Source organism: Lathyrus oleraceus, chromosome 2 (assembly GCF_024323335.1).
Source record: "Lathyrus oleraceus cultivar Zhongwan6 chromosome 2, CAAS_Psat_ZW6_1.0, whole genome shotgun sequence".
Classification (NCBI taxonomy): Eukaryota; Viridiplantae; Streptophyta; class Magnoliopsida; order Fabales; family Fabaceae; genus Lathyrus; species Lathyrus oleraceus.
In genome coordinates, this window is record NC_066580.1 from 135,249,252 (window position 1) to 135,269,660 (window position 20,409).

Below are 20,409 nucleotides of genomic sequence, written 5' to 3' on the forward strand. Positions count from 1 at the left end.
TGTTGAGGCATTTTCTGGAGAACGGGGTTCACAATGGCGATCGCAAGTTATCGTCAGGCGACTGGGGTTCAAAATAGAGAATGGGGTTCATTATTTGGCAAACGAGATGTCGGGGTTCAAATGCAGTGATCTGGGATCATTTGCGCGAATGAGAAATTTTGGGGTTCAAGAAAATGAAAAAGAGAGCAATCATCAGAAAAATTTCGGGGTTCAAGAAAAGCATAAAAAGAAGAGGATAATAATCCCCAGCGGATATGGTGTTCAGGCCATGGTTATCCCTGTGTTACCATTTATTTTGGTATCCAGGTCGACATTCTGTTTCGGTGATCAGGCCGGCTTTCTCCGTACCATACGGGTTCTTCTTTCGAGATTGTTTCTTCGCCGATCATGACAGGCGATGTTAATTATTTTCCCATCAGAGTGCAAATTGTTCGTCTGTTCTTGGTATTCAATCACTCTTCATCCTGACCATCTGAAAGCCGAGTCTATTCATATCAACAAGGTCACAGTGGATTGAATAGGGGCAGCTGTAACACCTCAAAATTTGCCCTCCTCTCTTGGGACTAGCTTAACATATTGCATATCATTTTGTAGGTCATTAGGCATTGCATATTTGCATATCATGTGGCAACATTAATCAAGTCATCCTCATAAGTCTTGGTCAGAAGATGAAGAGGTTGAGATATTCAAGCCTGAGGGTTTATGGATTGATCACTAGCCATCTGAGGGTTTGTGATTCAAACTAGGGTTTCATGGTTTCTCAAGGAGGTTGAGCTTGATCTTGGTAGCAATGGTACATCATCATCATCATGGTATTATCATCACCAAGGGATTCATCATGCTTGATCAGATACCTTGAGATTAGGGTTTTGACCTCTGGTCAACCCTAATCAGTTGTATTGGGCCAATCAGGGCTTGGCAAGGAGATGAGGGTTTCAATGGATATGGGGATCATCACATGATTATATTGAGCTTATGGAAGCTAGGGTTTCATCATTGAGCAATTTCATCAGGAGTTTGAGGCTCAACTTGATCAGTGCATGGCCAATTCATCTATCAACTGAAAAAGTCAATTGTGGTCAACTGTGCCTGAAATGATGGATTTGGAGGTGGGAGAGGGTTAGAGACACTTCATTCATGTCCAAACAAGTTTCATTTGACATTTCAAACATCAAGAATGAAGAAAATAAAATCAGATGGAAACTTTCCAAAAATAGAAAGTGACTTGTAATTCAAAACTGCCAAAAATGGAAAGTTTTTCTCCTCAAAATTACATGTCCAACAATGCTTCAAATGAAATTTTGTCCAACATGAAAGTTGTAGATCTTTCTCTCACCTTTCCAAAAAGTCCAAGAACATGAATTTCTCATGTGTGGTTGGCAAGTTATGGATTGATCATTGTCCAAAAAAGTTGAATTTCAAAGTTGCATAACTTTTGATTCACAAGGCCAAATGGAGTGAGGTTTTTTTGAGCAAAATTCTTTTGATCCCCTCTATCCAAAACAAGCATTACCTGTCATGAAAACTCATCACATAAAAAGTCCATTTTTCAAGTGAACCTATTTTGAAATTTGGAGGGAAAAAGGTGTTTTTGAGAATTAAGCCTTGTTTTCACATGATTCCTCTTGCACTAGCTCACAAACATCATTTCAAACTTGCTCAAACCAGAAATTGGCACTGTTACATTGGATTTGCATAAGGGAGGTGAATTGGCTAATTGGCCATTTTAGCATGAAACTTGATTTTCACTAATCACTTGCATTAGCACTAAATAGGATTAGAAACATGATTAAGCTATGCTATATATTGCTAATCCTAACTGTTTTTCAGATTAACATTCATTTCTAACAGATCTAGATCAAGAATTGCACAATTCTCTCAACTTTTCATCTTCATTTTTTCTGCAAAATCTTCAATAAACTGACATTGATCTTCAAGGATCCATCATCTCCAATCATTGTTGAACCTTCTGCAAGCAAGGATTCATCCACATTCGAGCAAATCAAGGACTGTAGCAAGAAGCTCCATCAATGGCATTTGGAAATTGGAGCAAAATTCAAGGCAATTGAGCTGAAGTCTTTCATTCATTCATCAACCTAAACATCATTGATCATCTGTTTTTGCTTTTGGAGGTGTAAAACGCACGATTCACAACTGTCATCAAATTAAGGTGAGATTTCGATTTGAATGATTCATGAAATTGTTTGATGCTTCTTGTAGATCTTTCTTAGTAGATCATTCTGCACTTTGTTCCATTAAATTTGGTTGAGAAACGAACAAGTTATGATGATTTGAATTTTGATGCATGATAATATTTTGGATCGTATCTCTTAAATTAGGAAGAGTTAGGTCAAATTAATGTGATATTCATGATGTGCTTGGAAAGATCTCTCTAGTGATATATGGTTTGTAGATTTTCGTGACAATTTGTTCATGTGCTGGGATTTGATGATGAACACATGAAGAACATTTGAAAAATTGCCAGAAACCTTGCTAGATCCATAATTTCGCGTTTGGCTTGTGGTTATGTGTTTGCGCGCGCTTCAGTTTTGAATACTTACCTGCTTCGATTCCGTGCTAGAGCAAGTTCACTTTGCCTTTTTGACATTTATTTCCACATGCTTACATGACTTCATTTCATTTTTTTAATTTTTCTTCCAATTGAAAAAATCATATCTCACAAAATACTTGTCCAAATTGAATGAAATTTTTTGTGCCATGATCCTTAGGACCTCTACTATTTAAAGGATATTTTTGCAAAAATTGTGCACATGTGGTTTTTTGGATGGCCTAGGGTTTGTTCATGTATGTGGTTTCATGCACCTTGCTTGGTGTTTTGCTTGTGAAATGATGATGCTTAATTGGAAATTCTTGAAATTTTGCATGCTTATTCTAGAGACCTTAATGAACATTTTGGCTTTGAGTTTGCTATTTTATCATTCCTGGATTGAGAGATATGAGCTGTTGAATATTGGTGTGACAATGTGTGTCACACCATTTCTTGTCTAACTTCATGAATTTCATTACCATGCCATATGAACTTGAAATGAGCTGAAATTTTGCATGTTGAATCCTTTGGATGTTAAGTTCACGTTTGAATTTTTGTGGATTTGTTGGATGCATTTACTATTTGATTAAGAATTTCCTTTCTGTTTGACCAAATGTGGACCTTTTGTGAGTCATGATCTTAAATGTTTTGTGAAATTCTTGATATGTATTGGATGGACTTGAAATTTTGTGGAGTGATTCTAGACACCTTAAGGTTTGCCATGGCTTTGGTTTGGTGCATTTATCATGTTCCTACACTGTTTTATGCTTGCTTGAAGTTGATGCATGATTTGGTGCCTTGTTAGGACTTGTTTGAGAATGCCTTGACTTAGTGAATTTAATTGACTTGCTTCCAATTGTCCAATTGGCTTGAAATTTGGTGTGATTGACATGTTATGGATGCTGTTTATCCATGAATTTATTTGAGATTTATTGAATTGTCTTGGATTGAATTTGGATTGATTCTTTCTGTTTGGTCCAATGAGCTTTGAAATGACATGTTTTGCCTTAAATGCTTCATGAAATGAAATTGGTGAATGATATGAGCATGAGACCACTTGGATTTGTTTCTAAATTGATTGAACTTGACTTTGGATAATTTTCATGTTCTGTTTAGAAATATTTCTCCCCCTTGGACCCTAGGCTTTGTCCTAGGGTTTTGCTTCTCGTGTTTGAGATTGTGTTTCAGGACAAAAGGCATGTGGCATGGAGAAATTAATTCACTTGGGTTGAGTTGTTCATTTGATTGATGTTGGTTAACCTTGAATTTGTTTTGTAGGTGGTTTCTAAGTCATTTGTGTTGAGCATTGGATTATGCTTTGCTTGATGCATTTCTTGTGTACAGTTGACTGTTAACCATTAGCTTGTCTGTTTGACTGTTCGAGCTGTATAACTGACTGTGTTGGATTGATTTCAGGTACCTTAGTTGCTATAGTTCTTTGAACTTTTCTTGGTTGCTTAACCAACTAGGTATAACTTTCTTGACTTCATGTAGTCTGGAAGACCTGGCCTGTTACTTGGCCAGGCACCTGTCTGAAGTCCTCCTTAAGAGGCAATGCTTGTGATTGTTTATATTTGTGCCAAGCAGGAAAAGACCTTTGTTAAGGCAATTGGCAGATACAAGAGATGTGAAATCCATCTCCTGCTATTCTTGTTGAGTCATCCCTCTGCTCACACAACTAGTGCTGATGCATAGGGATACTAACCCAAGATCTTGTACAGTTGAGTCAGAGTCATAAATGTAGAAGGGTTCCCACTTTCTGAACCCACACTTCTTTGTCTAAAGCTCTCCCTGGCCAGGGATAAGAGCTGTGAGGTCTCATCCTCACTCACCTTTCATCTACTTCACCCTAACTCTCAATGTTAGGGTTAAGAGCAAATCATCGCCTTATCACAGTTGGCTTGCTTTTGGAGCCTAACCCATGTGTGAGCCCACTTTGTCTGTATATAGTGTGTGCTAATTGTGAATGTTTGTTTTGTTTTGCTTATGCTTGTATGCCTTGCTTTGCCTGTTTAGGATTAGCCTGCTGCCTGTGCAGGTAGATAGAAAACTCAACCTAGGACCATTGTGGAATACATGATAACTATTAGGCTCGAGCCAGTCTCCCTTTTAGTTTGTCATTTCCCAGTCTCTGGTTAGGAGAAAGTTTCTCCCCTGTTAAGGGGAACTACGTTGCCCTAATCCTCATACCAGATGAGGTACGTAGGCAGGAGGTCGTGCGAGATCTCTCCGGGCAAACCTTTTCTTTTTTGCGTGTGTTTGCTTGACAGTTGCTAGGCTCGAGTTCCCGACTCCTTAGTAACTTGTTGTTTGTTTGTTTCTGGTGTGTGTGCTTGACAGTTATAGGCTCGAGTTCCCGACTCCCTATTAACTTGTTTGGTTGTTGTGTGCTTGGAAGCTGATATAAGTCCAGTGATTGGCATTCGGGTTCCAGTGTGGGTTTGTTTGGTTCGGGCGCTGATATAAGTCCAGTGATTGGCATTCGGGTCCCATGTTTGCCACTTTTTGTGTGGAGTCTGACATAAGTCCAACGATTGGCAGTCAGTTTCCTGTGTGCGTTTTGTTTTGTTTGGCGTGCGTGAGCCGAACTACGGTAGCTCTGATTCTCATTCCAGATGAGATACGTAGGCATAGGATGCGATATCCTATCGAGCACGTTTCCCCTTGTCCCGAACTACGTTGACTCTGATGTTTGTGTCTGACAAACTACGTAGGACCAGGATGCGATATCCTTCCGAGTTACATTCTTCCGTCTTCCACCTGTTTTATTAGTGTGTGCGTGTGCGTATTCTTTGAGCAGTGTTTCTTTTAGCAACCTTATCCTATCTTTTAGAGCGTGGATCCCGTCGAGTACGACGGACGTGAGGGGTGCTAATACCTTCCCCTTGCGTAACTGACTCCCGTACCCATTCTCTTTGGTCGCGAGGCCATTTCCTTTCCAGGTTTACTTCGAGCGTTTCCTTTCCCTCCTTGGGATAAATAACGCACGGTGGCGGCTCTGTGTTGTTTTGTTTTAGCCCGCCGGTTGTTTTTCGCGGATGCGACAGTTCCATCATACTACTAATATTAGCTTTGATCACCAATTGTGACGAACCAATGCTACGGTTATTGCTAGCACTAGCAATATGAGTACCGGTGAGTTGTAGAGAATCCATAGAAAGAACCACTGAATTTCCATCTTGGAGGTGAGAGTACTGAAGAAATGGAAGAACGGATGACAATTAGGGAATAGCTGAAAGCTGCTCTAACAATGAATAGCTGCAATTTAATCTTCATCAGTTGGACAATTAGAAATCCAAGGAAGAAGTAGAGAAGATCGGTTTTGAATCCGCACTGAGTTTGCCTAGATAGGCTATAGCAAAGGAAGCACATGAAATGATGAGACTATATACATCTGGTTTCCCATTCACCGCTTTAACAAAGAAAAAGGAATAGAGAGAGGTGATTGCCAATATAAAAAATGTTGTATGAGCTTTGAACTGAAGACTTGTAGAATGTTGCAATGATTTAGCAAATAAAATCACCAAGCAGACGATGAAGCTAAAAACAGTGTAAAGTATAATCTTCAAGAGATTCCAATCTCCAAATCTCAACCCTTCTGGCTGCATCAACCATCTCCAAAAATTTGAATTAGAATATGCGTCATCTTTTCTCAATTTTGTAAAAACAAAGAAGATCAATTTCGAATCCCCACTGAGTTTGTGAAAACAAACTCAGCAACATGATAGCATGTTAAGAGTCTCACATCGGACAATATATGGCCTGAACATGACTTTATAAGTGGGGGCAGCCCTCATTCTACCAACTGGTTTTGTAGGGTTGAGTTAGGCTCGACCACATTTCTTCTCAAGTTTGTGAAGAATGAAACAATACCGTAGGGATGATTATAGTCGTAGGATTTGAGTTTATTTATTGCAAGAAAAATCTAAAGCCCTTGTTGAGAAAGAAGTTGGCAACCCAATAAAAGTTCTTCGCACGGATCGTGGCGGAGAATATAACTCACATGAATTTGCAAATTTTTGTGAGAACCATGGTATCAGAGTCTCGTTTAAGATCCGGTGGGCCACCTACTATGGTTTCCGCGGGTCATCCACCATTTATTCCCACGCTCCAGATGTCCATTTTTGTGAGAACCATGGTATCAGAGCCTCGTTTAAGATCCGGTGGGCCACCTACTATGGTTTCCACTATCGGGTCATCCACCATTTATTTCCACGCTCCAGATGTCCAGTCCTGGGCGTGAGAGTCAAAGCAATTAAGGAATTACAACTCATGATGACACAATTGTCATTATGAGACAATTGTCATTATCTGCATCATTATGGACAGAAATGCAACAACATTATTTCCTTCCTTTTATAGCTATGTACAGTTACTGTCATTACTATTGTAATTATAGATGACTCAATTATAGGAGAATGACCATACACTATTATGTATATTTAAGCACTATTGATACAATGAGAACAACATCCTATTATTCCCAATTTCTAACTTGGCATCAGAGCTTTAAGCTTGAAAGCTCCCTTCTTTTTATTCGATCCAACCATGTCTTCTACTGCCAACACAAAGAAAAATGACCTGCCAACAATAGTTTCTATCAAGCTGGATAGAGACAACTACCCTCTATGGAAATCCTTGGTATTTCCATTAATCAGAGGCTGCAAACTTGATGTTGACATGTTGGGAACAAAAGAATGCCCAGACCAATTCATCACATCAAATGAAACAACAAAGAAGGCCAATCCCGACTATGAGGATTGGATTGCTCGAGATCAAGTACTCCTTGGATGGCTAATGAACTCTATGACAATAGACATAGCCACACAATTGATCCACTGTGAAACATCTAAGGAAGTTTGGGATGAAGCTCAAAAGCTTGTTGGAGCACATACGAAGTCAAGGACAATCTACCTAAAATCAGAGTTTCACAACACTCGTAAAGGCGACATGAAGATGGAGCAATATCTCATGAAGATGAAGAATCTTGCAGACAAACTGAAACTGGCAGGATCACCTATCTCAAACTCCGATCTGATGATCCAAATCTTGAATGGATTGGATGCTGACTACAATCCTGTAGTAGTCAAACTTGCTGATGAAATCAATCTCAGTTGGGTTGATCTACAAGCACAACTACTAGCCTTTGAAATTAGAATAGATCAACTCGACAAACTCAGCGGTCTCACAATCAATGCATCTGCAAATTTTGCCAACAAGACTGAGCACAGAGGAAACAAACATGGAACACGAAATTGGAGAGGTTTCAACTTTAGAGCTATGAGAGGAGGCAGAGGTAGAGGAAGGCCTATCTGCCAGATATGTAATAGAGTCGGTCACACTGCTACTCAATGTTACTATCGGTTCGATAAGTCCTACACAGAACCAAACAACTATGGTGAGAATGCAAAACAAGGAACCCACAGTGCCTTCATAGTCTCACCCTACCACGACCAAGACTATCAATGGTATTTTTGTAGTGGAGCTAGCAATCATGTCACACATCAAGGTGGCCAACTTGGAGATCTTAGTGAAAACAATGGTAAGAACTCACTACTTGTTGGTAATGGAGATACATTAAAAATATTGGCATCTGGTTCTACTAAGTTAAATGATGTTAATTTGCATAATGTACTATATGTGCCTGAAATCACCAAAAACTTGTTAAGTGTATCCAAGTTAACTGCTGACAATAATGCTCTTGTTGAATTTGATGAAAATTGTTGCTATGTGAAGGACAAAGTGACAGGGAAGGAACTTCTAAAAGGGAGGCTTAAGGATGGCCTATATCAACTCTCAACCAATAAAGATCCTTGTGCCTACATGTCCCTCAAAGAAAATTGGCATAGGAAACTTGGACATCCCAACAATAAAGTTCTGGAAAAGGTACTGAAAGATTACAATGTAAAGACATCACCTAGTGACCAATTTACATTTTGTGAAGCATGTCAATTTGGTAAACTGCACCTGTTACCTTTTAAATCCTCTTCCTCTCATGCTAAAGAACATTTAGATCTGATTCATACCGATGTATGGGGCCCTACACCAATATTGTCTAAATCAAATTTTAAATATTATGTGCATTTTATTGATGATTTCAGCAGATTTACTTGGATTTTTCCCTTAAAACAAAAATCAGAAACTGTGCATGCCTTTAAGCAGTTCAAAAATTTAGTGGAAAAACAATTTAGCAAGGAAATAAAAGTGATTCAGTGTGATGGTGGAGGTGAATATAAACCAGTACAAAAACTTGCCATAGACTCTGGTATCCAATTTAGAATGTCTTGTCCATACACCTCCCAACAAAATGGAAGGGCTGAGAGAAAACATAGACATGTAACTGAACTGGGATTAACATTGTTAGCACAGGCCAAAATGCCAATGTCATACTGGTGGGAAGCTTTCTCTACTGCTGTTTATCTCATAAATAGACTGTCATCATCTATAAATCCAAATAAAAGTCCTTACTCACTATTGTTCAATAAAGAACCTGACTACACGACCCTGAAACCGTTTGGTTGTGCTTGTTACCCTTGCCTCAAACCTTACAATCAACACAAGCTTCAATTTCACACAACTAGGTGTGTATTTTTGGGTTATAGCAATACTCACAAAGGCTATAAGTGTGTTAACTCTCATGGAAGAGTGTTTGTGTCAAGGCATGTAGTGTTCAATGAGAATCACTTTCCGTTCCAAGAAGGTTTTCTTGACACAAGAAATCCTATAAAAATTGTTACTAATGATATTTCTATAGGATTTCCTTCTTATCCTGCAGGTGTAGCTACAGACAACATAGATGATGCAACCGGCAACGTTGTTGATCAACAAGAGCCCGAAGCAAATGACAATAACACCATAGAAGATGAACCAGTCGTGGGTGAAAATTCTGAACCTACAAATAACAACAATCTCAGAGACAGTAGAAGTGAAACGGAAAACCCAACAGAAGCGGTTGGAAGAGAATCGGTGGAGGAAATCACTCAGACATTCTCAGAAAATAATTCACCACCGCAACAGAACATCACCAACACACACTGGATGAGAACAAGAGGCAAGGCAGGAATATACAAGCCCAAACTACCTTACATAGGGCTAACTGAAGCATCTAAAGAAGATAAGGAACCAGAGAATGTAAGAGAAGCACTAGTCAGACCAGAATGGATAACAGCAATGGACAAAGAGTACAAGGCATTGATGGACAATAAAACTTGGACCTTGGTACCATTTCAGGGACAAGAAAATATCATTGACTCAAAGTGGATCTACAAAACAAAATACAAGGCAGATGGCACAATTGAGAGGAGGAAAGCAAGACTTGTTGCTAGAGGTTTTCAACAAACAGCAGGATTGGACTATGACGAAACATTCAGTCCAGTCGTAAAATCTAGTACTATAAGAATCATTTTGTCAATTGCTGTACATTTAAATTGGGAAGTCAGACAATTAGACATAAACAATGCGTTCTTGAATGGAAATCTCAAAGAAACTGTTTTCATGCATCAACCGGAAGGGTACATTGATCAAACCAAACCACGTCACATATGTAGATTAAACAAGGCAATATATGGTTTGAAGCAAGCCCCGAGGGCCTGGTATGATAGCCTGAGACACACACTATTAAGTTGGGGGTTCCAAAACACCAAGAGTGACTCGTCCTTATTTGTCCTAAAAGAGGCTGATCACACTACATTCCTTCTCATCTATGTCGATGATATTATAATAACCGGCAGCAACAATAAGTTCCTAGAAGCTTTCATCGGCCAACTTAATCTTGCCTTTTCACTAAAAGACCTTGGAAATCTACACTATTTTTTGGGAATAGAAGTCTATAGAGACAACAGTGGGATGTACTTGAAACAGACAAAGTACATAGGAGATTTACTCAAGAAATTCAACATGGAAAATGCAGCATCATGTCCTACACCAATGGTAACCGGGAGGCAATTCACAACAGAAGGAGAACCAATGTCCAATCTTACACGCTATAAACAGGCTATAGGCGCTCTACAATACTTAACCAACACAAGGCCTGATAAAGCCTTTGCAGTCAACAAGCTCAGCCAATACATGAGTTCTCCAACAATAGATCATTGGCAAGGTATAAAGAGAATACTGAGGTATCTCCATGGAACAACAAACCTAGGCTTGCACATTAAACCTTCAACGGATCTTGACATAGCTGGTGTCGCATCCTGCGAAAAATCAACCGGCGAGCCTCAAAATAAAAACACACAGAGCCGCCACTAAACGTTATTTATCCCAAGATAGGGAACGGAAACGCTCAGAGAAACCTGGAAAGACATGGTCTCGCGACCAGAGAGAAAAGGTTCGGGAGTCGGTTACGCAAGGGGAAGGTATTAGCACCCCTCACGTCCGTCGTACTCGACGGGATCCACGTCCTAGAATAAAGAAAAGGTTGCTAAACATCACACACACACACGGGGAACGCAGGTGGGGTTAAGAGGAACGGGCTCGATAAGGTATCGCACCTTATGCCTACATATCTTGTCTGGAACAAGAATCAGAGCCACTGTAGTTCGGCTTACGCACGCCAAACAACACAAAACATACAAACACACAAGGGTGGCAAACATGGAGCCCGACAACCACTGGATGGAATTATGTCGGCATCCGAACCAAAACACGCACAAAACGGCAAACTTGGAGCCCGACAGCCAATCACTGGCCTTACGTCGGCATCCGAACCAAAACACCAAACAGCACAGTCAGATAACAAGTAAACGCACGCAAAAAAGAAAAAGGTTGCCCGGAGTGGTCTCGCACGACCACCTGCCTACATACCTCGTCTGGAACGAGGATCAGGGCGATGTAGTTCCCCTGAAAGGGACTAAATTGCTAACCAGAAACCGGGGAAAGATACACAACTAGGGAGCTGAGACTCGAGCCTAATGTTGTCATGCATCGTCAACCCTAAGTTCGGTTTTCTATCCTACTTGCATAAGCAAACTAACCTAACCAGGAAAGAAGCTAGCACACAAGCATACAATCATATATCATCAAATGAGAACAGGTATCTCAAACAAGCATGTCAATCAGATATCCACATAACACGCACTATAGCCAAACAAGGGGCTCAATCAATCAGGTTTGACTGCCTAAGCAATCGTCTGTACAGGCTGTGTTTGCTCTTAACCTTGCCATTACGAGGCTAAGGTGAAGCAGATGAAAGGATGAAGTGAGGATCAGACCTCACAGCTCTTATCCCTAACCAGGGAGAGCTGACAAATGAGCATGGGTCCAGAATAGGGGAACCCTTCTATACTCGATGACTCTGACACAATGTGCACTGCACAAGATCTTGGGCTTTTGATCTCAATGCTACAACCATGTAATGGGAGCAAGGAGAAGACTCACTGAATAGTGGGGGACAGGTTGCTTGTCCCTACCTTCCACCAATTGCCTTACTTGAAGGGCTTTTCCTGCTTAGCTTAAAAATAAACATACACAAGCATTGCCTCTTAAGGAGGACTTCAGACATTTATTTGCCCAGCCCGGTAACAGCCGGGTCTCCAGACTACATGAAGTCAAGAAGACCTACCTCAATGCAAGTTGCTTAAGCAACGCAAAGCAAAAGTTCACAAGGAACTGAGCAACTAAAGTACCTGGAAACAATCAAACACAGTCAGTACTCAATCAGACAAACTGTAAAGCAAACAGTTAAACAGCTTAAACAATACAACACAAAACAAGCCCAAGGCTTAAGCCCAAGCTCCAACACCTACAAAACAATGTTATGTTAGTGTACAAACATCCACAACATCAATCAAAATCGGATTTGGATCATTCTCCATGTACATTGCTTTTTTGATCCTGAAAAATCAAGCAAATATTAGCAACTAGACCACTAGGCCAAGCCTAGGGTCCAAAAGCAAGAAAAACTCAAAACAGCAAGGTATCCACCATCCAACATCAAATTATCATCAAACACAAGCAAGCATCATTGGTCTCATGTTTATATCATCCATCATGTTCAATTCATGCACAAAACAATCCATATGAGGTCAAATGAACCACCAAGCATACAAACAGAAGTATTGCATTCAAATCCATACCAAAATAAATCCAAAAATTCTCAAATTAATTACACCTAAACAGGGGGGATTCAAGGTCTACCATGTCAAATTTGAGCTCAATTGGGCAAATGGAACCATGTCAATGAAAATCAACAAAAACAGACACAATTATAGGCTCCAAATCACAACATCAATACATGCTTCCACTTCAAAAATTCATATCTCATTGAAAACAAAAAAGAAATGGATGAGACCAAAACAGGGAGGTCACACAATGTGTCTAGTTCATGCATATCAAATTTCATGGCCATACAATACAATATGAGGATTTCCCAATCAATCTACCAACATGTATCACATGAGCTTGCAATTTCAACAACCAGAAATGAAAAATCAAGATTAAATTGAAAATACAGTGAAAAATCCTACAAAAATTCATCAAGCATCCTAACATGTCAACAAGTCATCATGCAAAATTTCAGCCAATTCCAACATGCATAGGTCATCCAATTAAATTCAACAAGTTGACATCAAGAGGTGTGACACAAATTGTCACACCTAAGTTCCAGAATTTGCTGCTCTCTAACCAGGTATCAAAAATTCATGAAATTTACATATAAATAATCCTCAATGAGTCAAGAACCACCACAAAAATTTTCAAGAATTTATTCTACACTATGTGCATTCCCCAATTAAAATGGTGCAAGGTGTAAAAATGTAACACATGTGAAAGAAGCCTAGGTCAATCCAAAAATATGTCATGCACAACTTTGACCAATAGGTCAAAAAACCTAAAGTCAACAACAAAGTCATAGAAAAAAACTCCATATTTTTCTGAATTTTTTACCATTTTTTATGAATTTTTAAAGGTGTTAATGAATTTTTTTAACATTTTTTATGAATTAACTAAATTAATTAAAAGTTCCAATGGCAGATCTGTAATTATAATGCACGGGGGAGGGAAACAAGTTATTTGAATTTTCAAATGAAAATGAAGATCAAACAGTAACAGGCCAGCAAACTCCATCGTCTTCCTCGCACAACTCAACCTCCAAGTCCAAAATCGGTTTTGCTCAAAACTCAACCAAATCTCACAAATGAATAACCGTTGGAAAGGTCTCACTCTCAGGATCTCAATTATGTCTATGATTTAACCTACAAGTTCCTAAATCTCACGGATCGATCGACTAAAGTTTCACATTCAAAGCTTCGAGTTCAGATTTCTCCACCTACGGTTATCCATTTCTAAAACCAACAGCACCACTACGATCTATGATAAACAAGCTACAAAACGCCTATAACCAATTGAAAAATCGTGTTACTCGAATACTAACCTCAATTCGAAGGCAGTCGCGATTCGTGGAGTTTCGATGCTTAATTCCTTGAAACAGATGGCCTAGAAGCTACAAGAAGTTGCATACAAAGCTCAGGTTCGAGAGAGATCGCTCCTACCGCGCCAAATCTTGATTCACCATGGATGATGCTATGTTGGACAGTCACGATTCCGAGCTTTTTCCAATCCAAACTCCACAAACAGTTTGAGAAGATGATGAGAGGAGTTCAATGCAAAAAGAATTCTCAAGATTGATCAAGAATTGATGATGAATTTTTGATTTGAAGTTTTGGTGTTCTTGAGGAAATTGAGAGAATTGGAAAGGTTTCAGATCTGATTTTTGGTGAATGTGAAAATCTGTTATGATTAGATGATGATTATGAATATATACTTCAACTTAATCCACACTTAATCACCTTAATTAACCAAACCAAATGTAATTAGCATAATGTGGTTTAATTGTGAAAGCTCCAAAACGCCCTTGCCAACTATTGCCATATGACAGCTCATGACAGCTCAAGCAAGTCACATTTGATGTTTAGAGGCAAATGCAAGATCAAAACAGAGTTGTGCGTTGATACAAAAGCTCCTGCATCAATACATAGCTCATTTTTAACAGTGTGCATCGATACATAACTTGTTTGTATCAATACAAGGCACTTTTTAACAGTGTGCATCGATACATAACTTGTTTGTATCAATACAAGGCACTTTTTAACAGTATGCATCGATACATAACTTGTTTGCATCGATACAAGGCACTTTTTAACAGTGTGCATCGACACATAACTCGTGTGCATCGATACATGGCCCTTTTTTGCCTTGCACGCATCGATACGAAATTCGTGTGCATCGATACATGGAAAATTTTGCCATGCACGCCCGGTGGTAATTTGACCATATCTCCTCAACCGTTCATCCGATTCTCACGATCTTGGACTTTTTGAAAATGGGAGAGAAAGATCTACAACTTTCATGTTCAACAAAATTCCATTTGAAGCTTTTTTGATGGTGGAAAATTGGGTTGAAGTCGTTCCAAAAACTTGCCATCCTTTTGGAAACTTGAAACCATAGGTCATTTTTCCTTTTGGAAACCTTTGCTATGACCTCAAATCCTTCAATGTGAGTATTTGAAATGTCAAATGAGACTTGTTTGAACATGAATGGAGTATCTCTTGCCCTCTCCCTCCTCCAAATCCATCAATCCAGGCACAGTTGACCACAATTGACTTTTCTGACAGATAGATGAATTTGGCTACGCACTGATCAAATTGAGCCCCAAACTCCTGATGAAATGGCTCAACCATGAAACCCTAGCATCCATGAGCTCAATATAATCACATTATGATCCTCATATACATCATAGCCCCCATCTCCTGATTATGCCCTGATTGGCCCAATGCAGATGATTAAGGTTGACCAGTAGTCAAAACCCTAATCTCAAGGAATATGCTCCAACACTTGATGATGACCAACCATGATGATGATGTATCAATTCAATCAATATGAAGATCAATATCCCTTGAGAATCATAAAACCCTAATTCACAGCCCAATCCTCAGATGATCCATGACCAGTCAATAAACCCTAGGCTTGCACTTTACTTCCTCAGCTTCTGATCAAGACTTGGGAAGATGGCTTGCACTATGTAACCACATGCTATGCAATATGAGATGCCTAATGCCCTAAAATTATATGCAAAATATGTTAATGTTAGTCCCAAGAGAGGAGGGCAAATTTTGAGGTGTTACAGCTGCCCCTATTCAATCCACTGTGAACCTGTCGATACGAAATAGCCTCGGCTTTCGGATGATCAGGATGAAGAGTGATTGAATACCAAGAACAGACGAACAATTTGCACTCTGATGGGATAATTAGCAACGCCTGTCAGCAGCGGCGAAGAAACAAACTCTTGAAACGTCGACCTGGATACCAAAATAAATGGTAACACAGGGATAACCATGGTCTGAACACCACACCCACTCAGGATTCTCATTCTTTTTTTGCTTTTCTTGAACCCCGAAAAATTTTCTCTGCGCAAACGATCCTCAGATCTCTGCATTTGAACCCCGAAAAATATCTGATAATTCTGCTGGCAATGTCGGAAATAATACCAATCACCACTCTGAGGGCAACACGTCAGAGGGTACACCTTCAACCAGACACTGACTGATGACTGGGAAGAAATTCGACGTTTACTGAACATCGGACGATGATGTTTACTGACACCAAAAAAGCTCGACCAGACATTAACCAATGACCGGGAGGAAACTCGATGTTTACAGGCACCGAACAATGATGTTGACATGACATCAAACAATGATGCGGACAGACATCAAACAATGATGCGGACAGACATCAAACAATGATGCGGACAGACATCAAACAATGATGCAGACAGACATCAAACAATGATGCGGACAGACATCAAACAATGATGCGGACAGACATCAAACAATGATGCGGACAGACATCAAACAATGATGCGGACAGACATCAAACAATGATGCGGACAGACATCAAACAATGATGCGGACAGACATCAAACAATGATGCGGACAGACATCAAACAATGATGCGGACAGACATCAAACAATGATGCGGACAGACATCAAACAATGATGCGGACAGACATCAAACAATGATCGACCAAACATCAAACAATGATGCGGACAGACATCAAACAATGATGCGGACAGACATCAAACAATGATGCGGACAGACATCAAACAATGATGCGGACAGACATCAAACAATGATGCGGACAGACATCAAACAATGATGCGGACAGACATCAAACAATGATGCGGACAGACATCAAACAATGATGCGGACAGACATCAAACAATGATCGACCAAACACTTACTGGTGTCTGGGAAGAAACGGTGGTTCCAAACTCACAATGCTGAACTCCTCGGAGCATCGTCTTCACTGTCCGACAAAACCAAATCTCAAGCGGTAACCACGGCTTGAATCGCGCTGATCGCGTAACGACTTCTGACTGTATCCCCATCTCTGTCCGACGGGAACATTTCCTCCAATATCGCACTACTGGGGAACATTGCTGATCTGACGTTGTGATGCTAATCTCCTCAGAGTAACATCTTCACCTTTGGTGAACCCCAAATCTTCAAGCGGTAACCACAGTTTGGGTTGCGTTGAATACATCCCTTTTCCATCTCCGTCCGACGGAAGGAGTCTTCTCCAGTGTCGTACCACTGGGACAATACCTGTGATCCAATCATGAGGCTATACTACTCGGAGTAACACTTTCATTTTCTGGCAAAATACCTCTCAAACAGTAACCACGGCTTGAGACTAGCTGACGTTTGCAATGATGCATGCTTGATTTCTTCTGCGTAATGCTCCATAATTATGGAAATGCTACGCGATTATTTATTTTTCTATGCAATATGCAATGCTTATTCTACATGATGAATGCATAAAAATATCCCCCTCAAGGGAATTTTCTGGGGAAAACGAGACTCTCTGCTGAGGAACTCGCCACTGCTCCGATTTCCACCCTGCCAGGGATAGCACTGCTGCTAGGAAATAGACAACCCTTGCTGGGGATACAGATCCTTTGCACCCAACCCTCTCGAGGACATGCTGGGGAATACCTCCTTTGCACCCCACCCTCTCGAGGACATGCTGGGGATACAGATCCTTCACTGCACTCTGTGGGAATACCACAGTCTTTGACTTGCTGGGGATATAGACCCCAACTCTGCTTTGGGAACCCTCACAGATACTCCTGCTGGGGAAATGAGCAATCTTCAACCTGCTGGGGGAATACCATCCAGACCCTGCTAGGGGAACGACAACTACTCCGCTGGGGAGAACCCAATCAATCCACATGTAGGATACCCTCGGCTGGGGATGCAGATATTCGTCTGCTACGGAAACTCGTTCAATCCACTGGTAGAATGAACACTGTTGGAGAGATATGTCATTGAAAAAACCCGCTCCACTCGGGGAACTGCTGGAGATATATTTCTTTGAACCCGCTCCACTCGGGGAACTGCTGGAGATATATTTCTTTGAAAAAGACCCGCTCCACTCGGGGAACTGCTGGAGATATATTTCTTTGAAACCCGCTCCACTCGGGGATTAGCAACCTTCAGACCTGGCTGCTGAGGAAACACCGTTGTAAACCGGCCGGGGACAACCATCCTGACTTGGCTGGAGAAGTTTACCGACCTTGAATCTGCTGGGGAGCTAGTCCTATACTTCTGCTTGGGGACCTAGCTGGGAAATGAAAAAAGTTGGTACAAAACACCCGTCGACTCGTCGAACCACGGTATCTACCTTCCAATCTCGCATCAGCTTTCTACTTTTGAGAACTCCCAGACTCATCTGGACCTTTTCTGCTCCATCATCTTGTATTCCAAGTCGCGCCGCGCTCGACGGAGAGCGAACTCCTGGGATTTATACAGACTTTTCAATCTTCCGACTTTGAAGAGTCTTCTTGATTAGTTCCAAAGGTCGTCGTACGCCTCAACGCCTCTTCGCCACTTCTCTACCCATTCACTCATCCCTGATTGGACTCTGCGGGGAATTACACACTTTCAAGTCTTCCGACTTTGAAGAGTCTTCTTGATCAACATCAAGGATCGTCGTACGCCTCAACGTCACTCCGTCGTTTCTTCAGATATCTCTGTCCCTGATCGGACTCTCTGGGGATCTGTTACAAAGCTTCCACACCACAACCTGCAAGTGAGTGAAGAATATCTAACAGTTCCTGCAAAACAGATCGTTAGACAAAACCGTGCCCCAGGCGTGTCAAGATTTCAACACTTGGGTCACTCAACCTTCCAAATAAGATTTCAAGCTCTCAATCTTATAAACATGCATCGGAAGGAACCTGTATGTGTTAAAATGCAAAGATTCTTTATCAAAAATTTCTGGATGTTTTTGCAATCAAAACGGTAATGAAAAACAAAAACAAAATTATTTGACTGAATGTGCATTTTGTTGATTTGAAAAGTGTGGCTCAAATGAGCAATACAAAAGGAAGCAATTCCTGAAAAGAGGTAATTGCGCACAAAAGGAAAAATCTATCCTAATGGCAACGTGAAACCCGTGATCTCATCGAGTTCCAACTCGGTTACACCCCATATGTCCTCAGACTCTCCATGCTTTCTGCTTTCTGAACAAGACGATTCTAACCGATCCCTACCGGGTATTTTCCATGATGCTTTAACTAAAGCGCAAACGATCATGCCAGACGCAGTTGTTCGTTTCAATCCCTCTTTTGCCTGGACCGCCCTTTCGGGTTTCCAATCCACCAGGATACCCCTTTTTGCCCAAGTCGCCTTTTCAGGTTTTCGACTTGCCGGGTGTACAGTTTTTCTCTTTTATCCCTAATTTTTGCCCGAACCTTTTTTCTGTTTTTGGTTCGCCGGGATGCCCCTTTTTGCCTGGACTATTTTGTTCTTTTCGTCCAGCGGGTCTCTTTATACGAAGTATTTTTAACTGCGTCCGCATTCACAGGGGATGGAAAATCTCCGCCATCCATGGTCGTTAGCAACAAGGCTCCGCCAGAGAAAACCTTCTTGACCACGAATAGACCTTCATAATTCGGTGTCCATTTGCCCCTTCGATCGTTTTGAGGAGGAAGGATCCTTTTCAGCACCATATCACCCACGAGATACATCCGAGGTCGCACTTTCTTGTCAAAAGCACGCTTCATACGTTGCTGGTATACCGCCCATGACAGATGGCTGCTAGCCTCTTTTCTCCAATCAGGCTCTCTAAGTGAGAAAGGCGTTTGCCCCAGTAGACGTACGTACCGAAGTACAGTACCCAGAATACAAGCTTCGGCCTCGGTCACCATCGTTGATGCATTCCATCGTGCCCCAGGAAGCACTACCTTATTCATCTTATCCTCCCCATCAGACATCAGAATCCGTTCGGATTCAGGGTCGGGCCCCTCCTCCGGGATCGGTTACTCTCAATCTTTCAATTAGAGCACCTCGAGATGTCCTCATCAGGGAATCCACACTTCATCGGTTGACAATCCTCAATGGGTTGCAGAGAGATGTAATCAGACGATACACCCCTTGATTGCTTTCTGAGAGTATCACAAATCAGTCAATATTCTTTTTCACTCTCGCAACCCGTCCGGTCAATGCTGGATTCTCAAACCCATACTCGATCGGATCCATCTCGGAAATCCCCAAAGTGGTATGAACCAGCATATACTGTCTCAGTCGGCGAGCAGCCTATGCCAAAGTACATCAAGTTTTTTTCGAACAGTGAATGTACTGTTTCACAGTCGATAAACTTTTTGCTAAGGTAAATTGCATGCTCTTTTCGACCAGACTCGTCATGCTGACCCATTACACCTCGTAGACCCCTCGAAGGCCGTCAAGTACAGATTGACAATTGCTCTTTCCACAGAAGATATCGGAATCAGAGGTTCCTGCAACTTTTCCTTTTATTCTTTCCATGCCCCTTGGCAATCATTATTTCGCCTGACCGTTCGATCTTT

The 20,409-nt window shown here is 40.9% G+C and overlaps 1 pseudogene; it reads right to left on the reverse strand.

Moving 5' to 3' along the window:
* Positions 1-20,409, reverse strand: part of LOC127122261 (uncharacterized) — a 113,645-nt pseudogene that overhangs the window by 83,351 nt on the left and 9,885 nt on the right.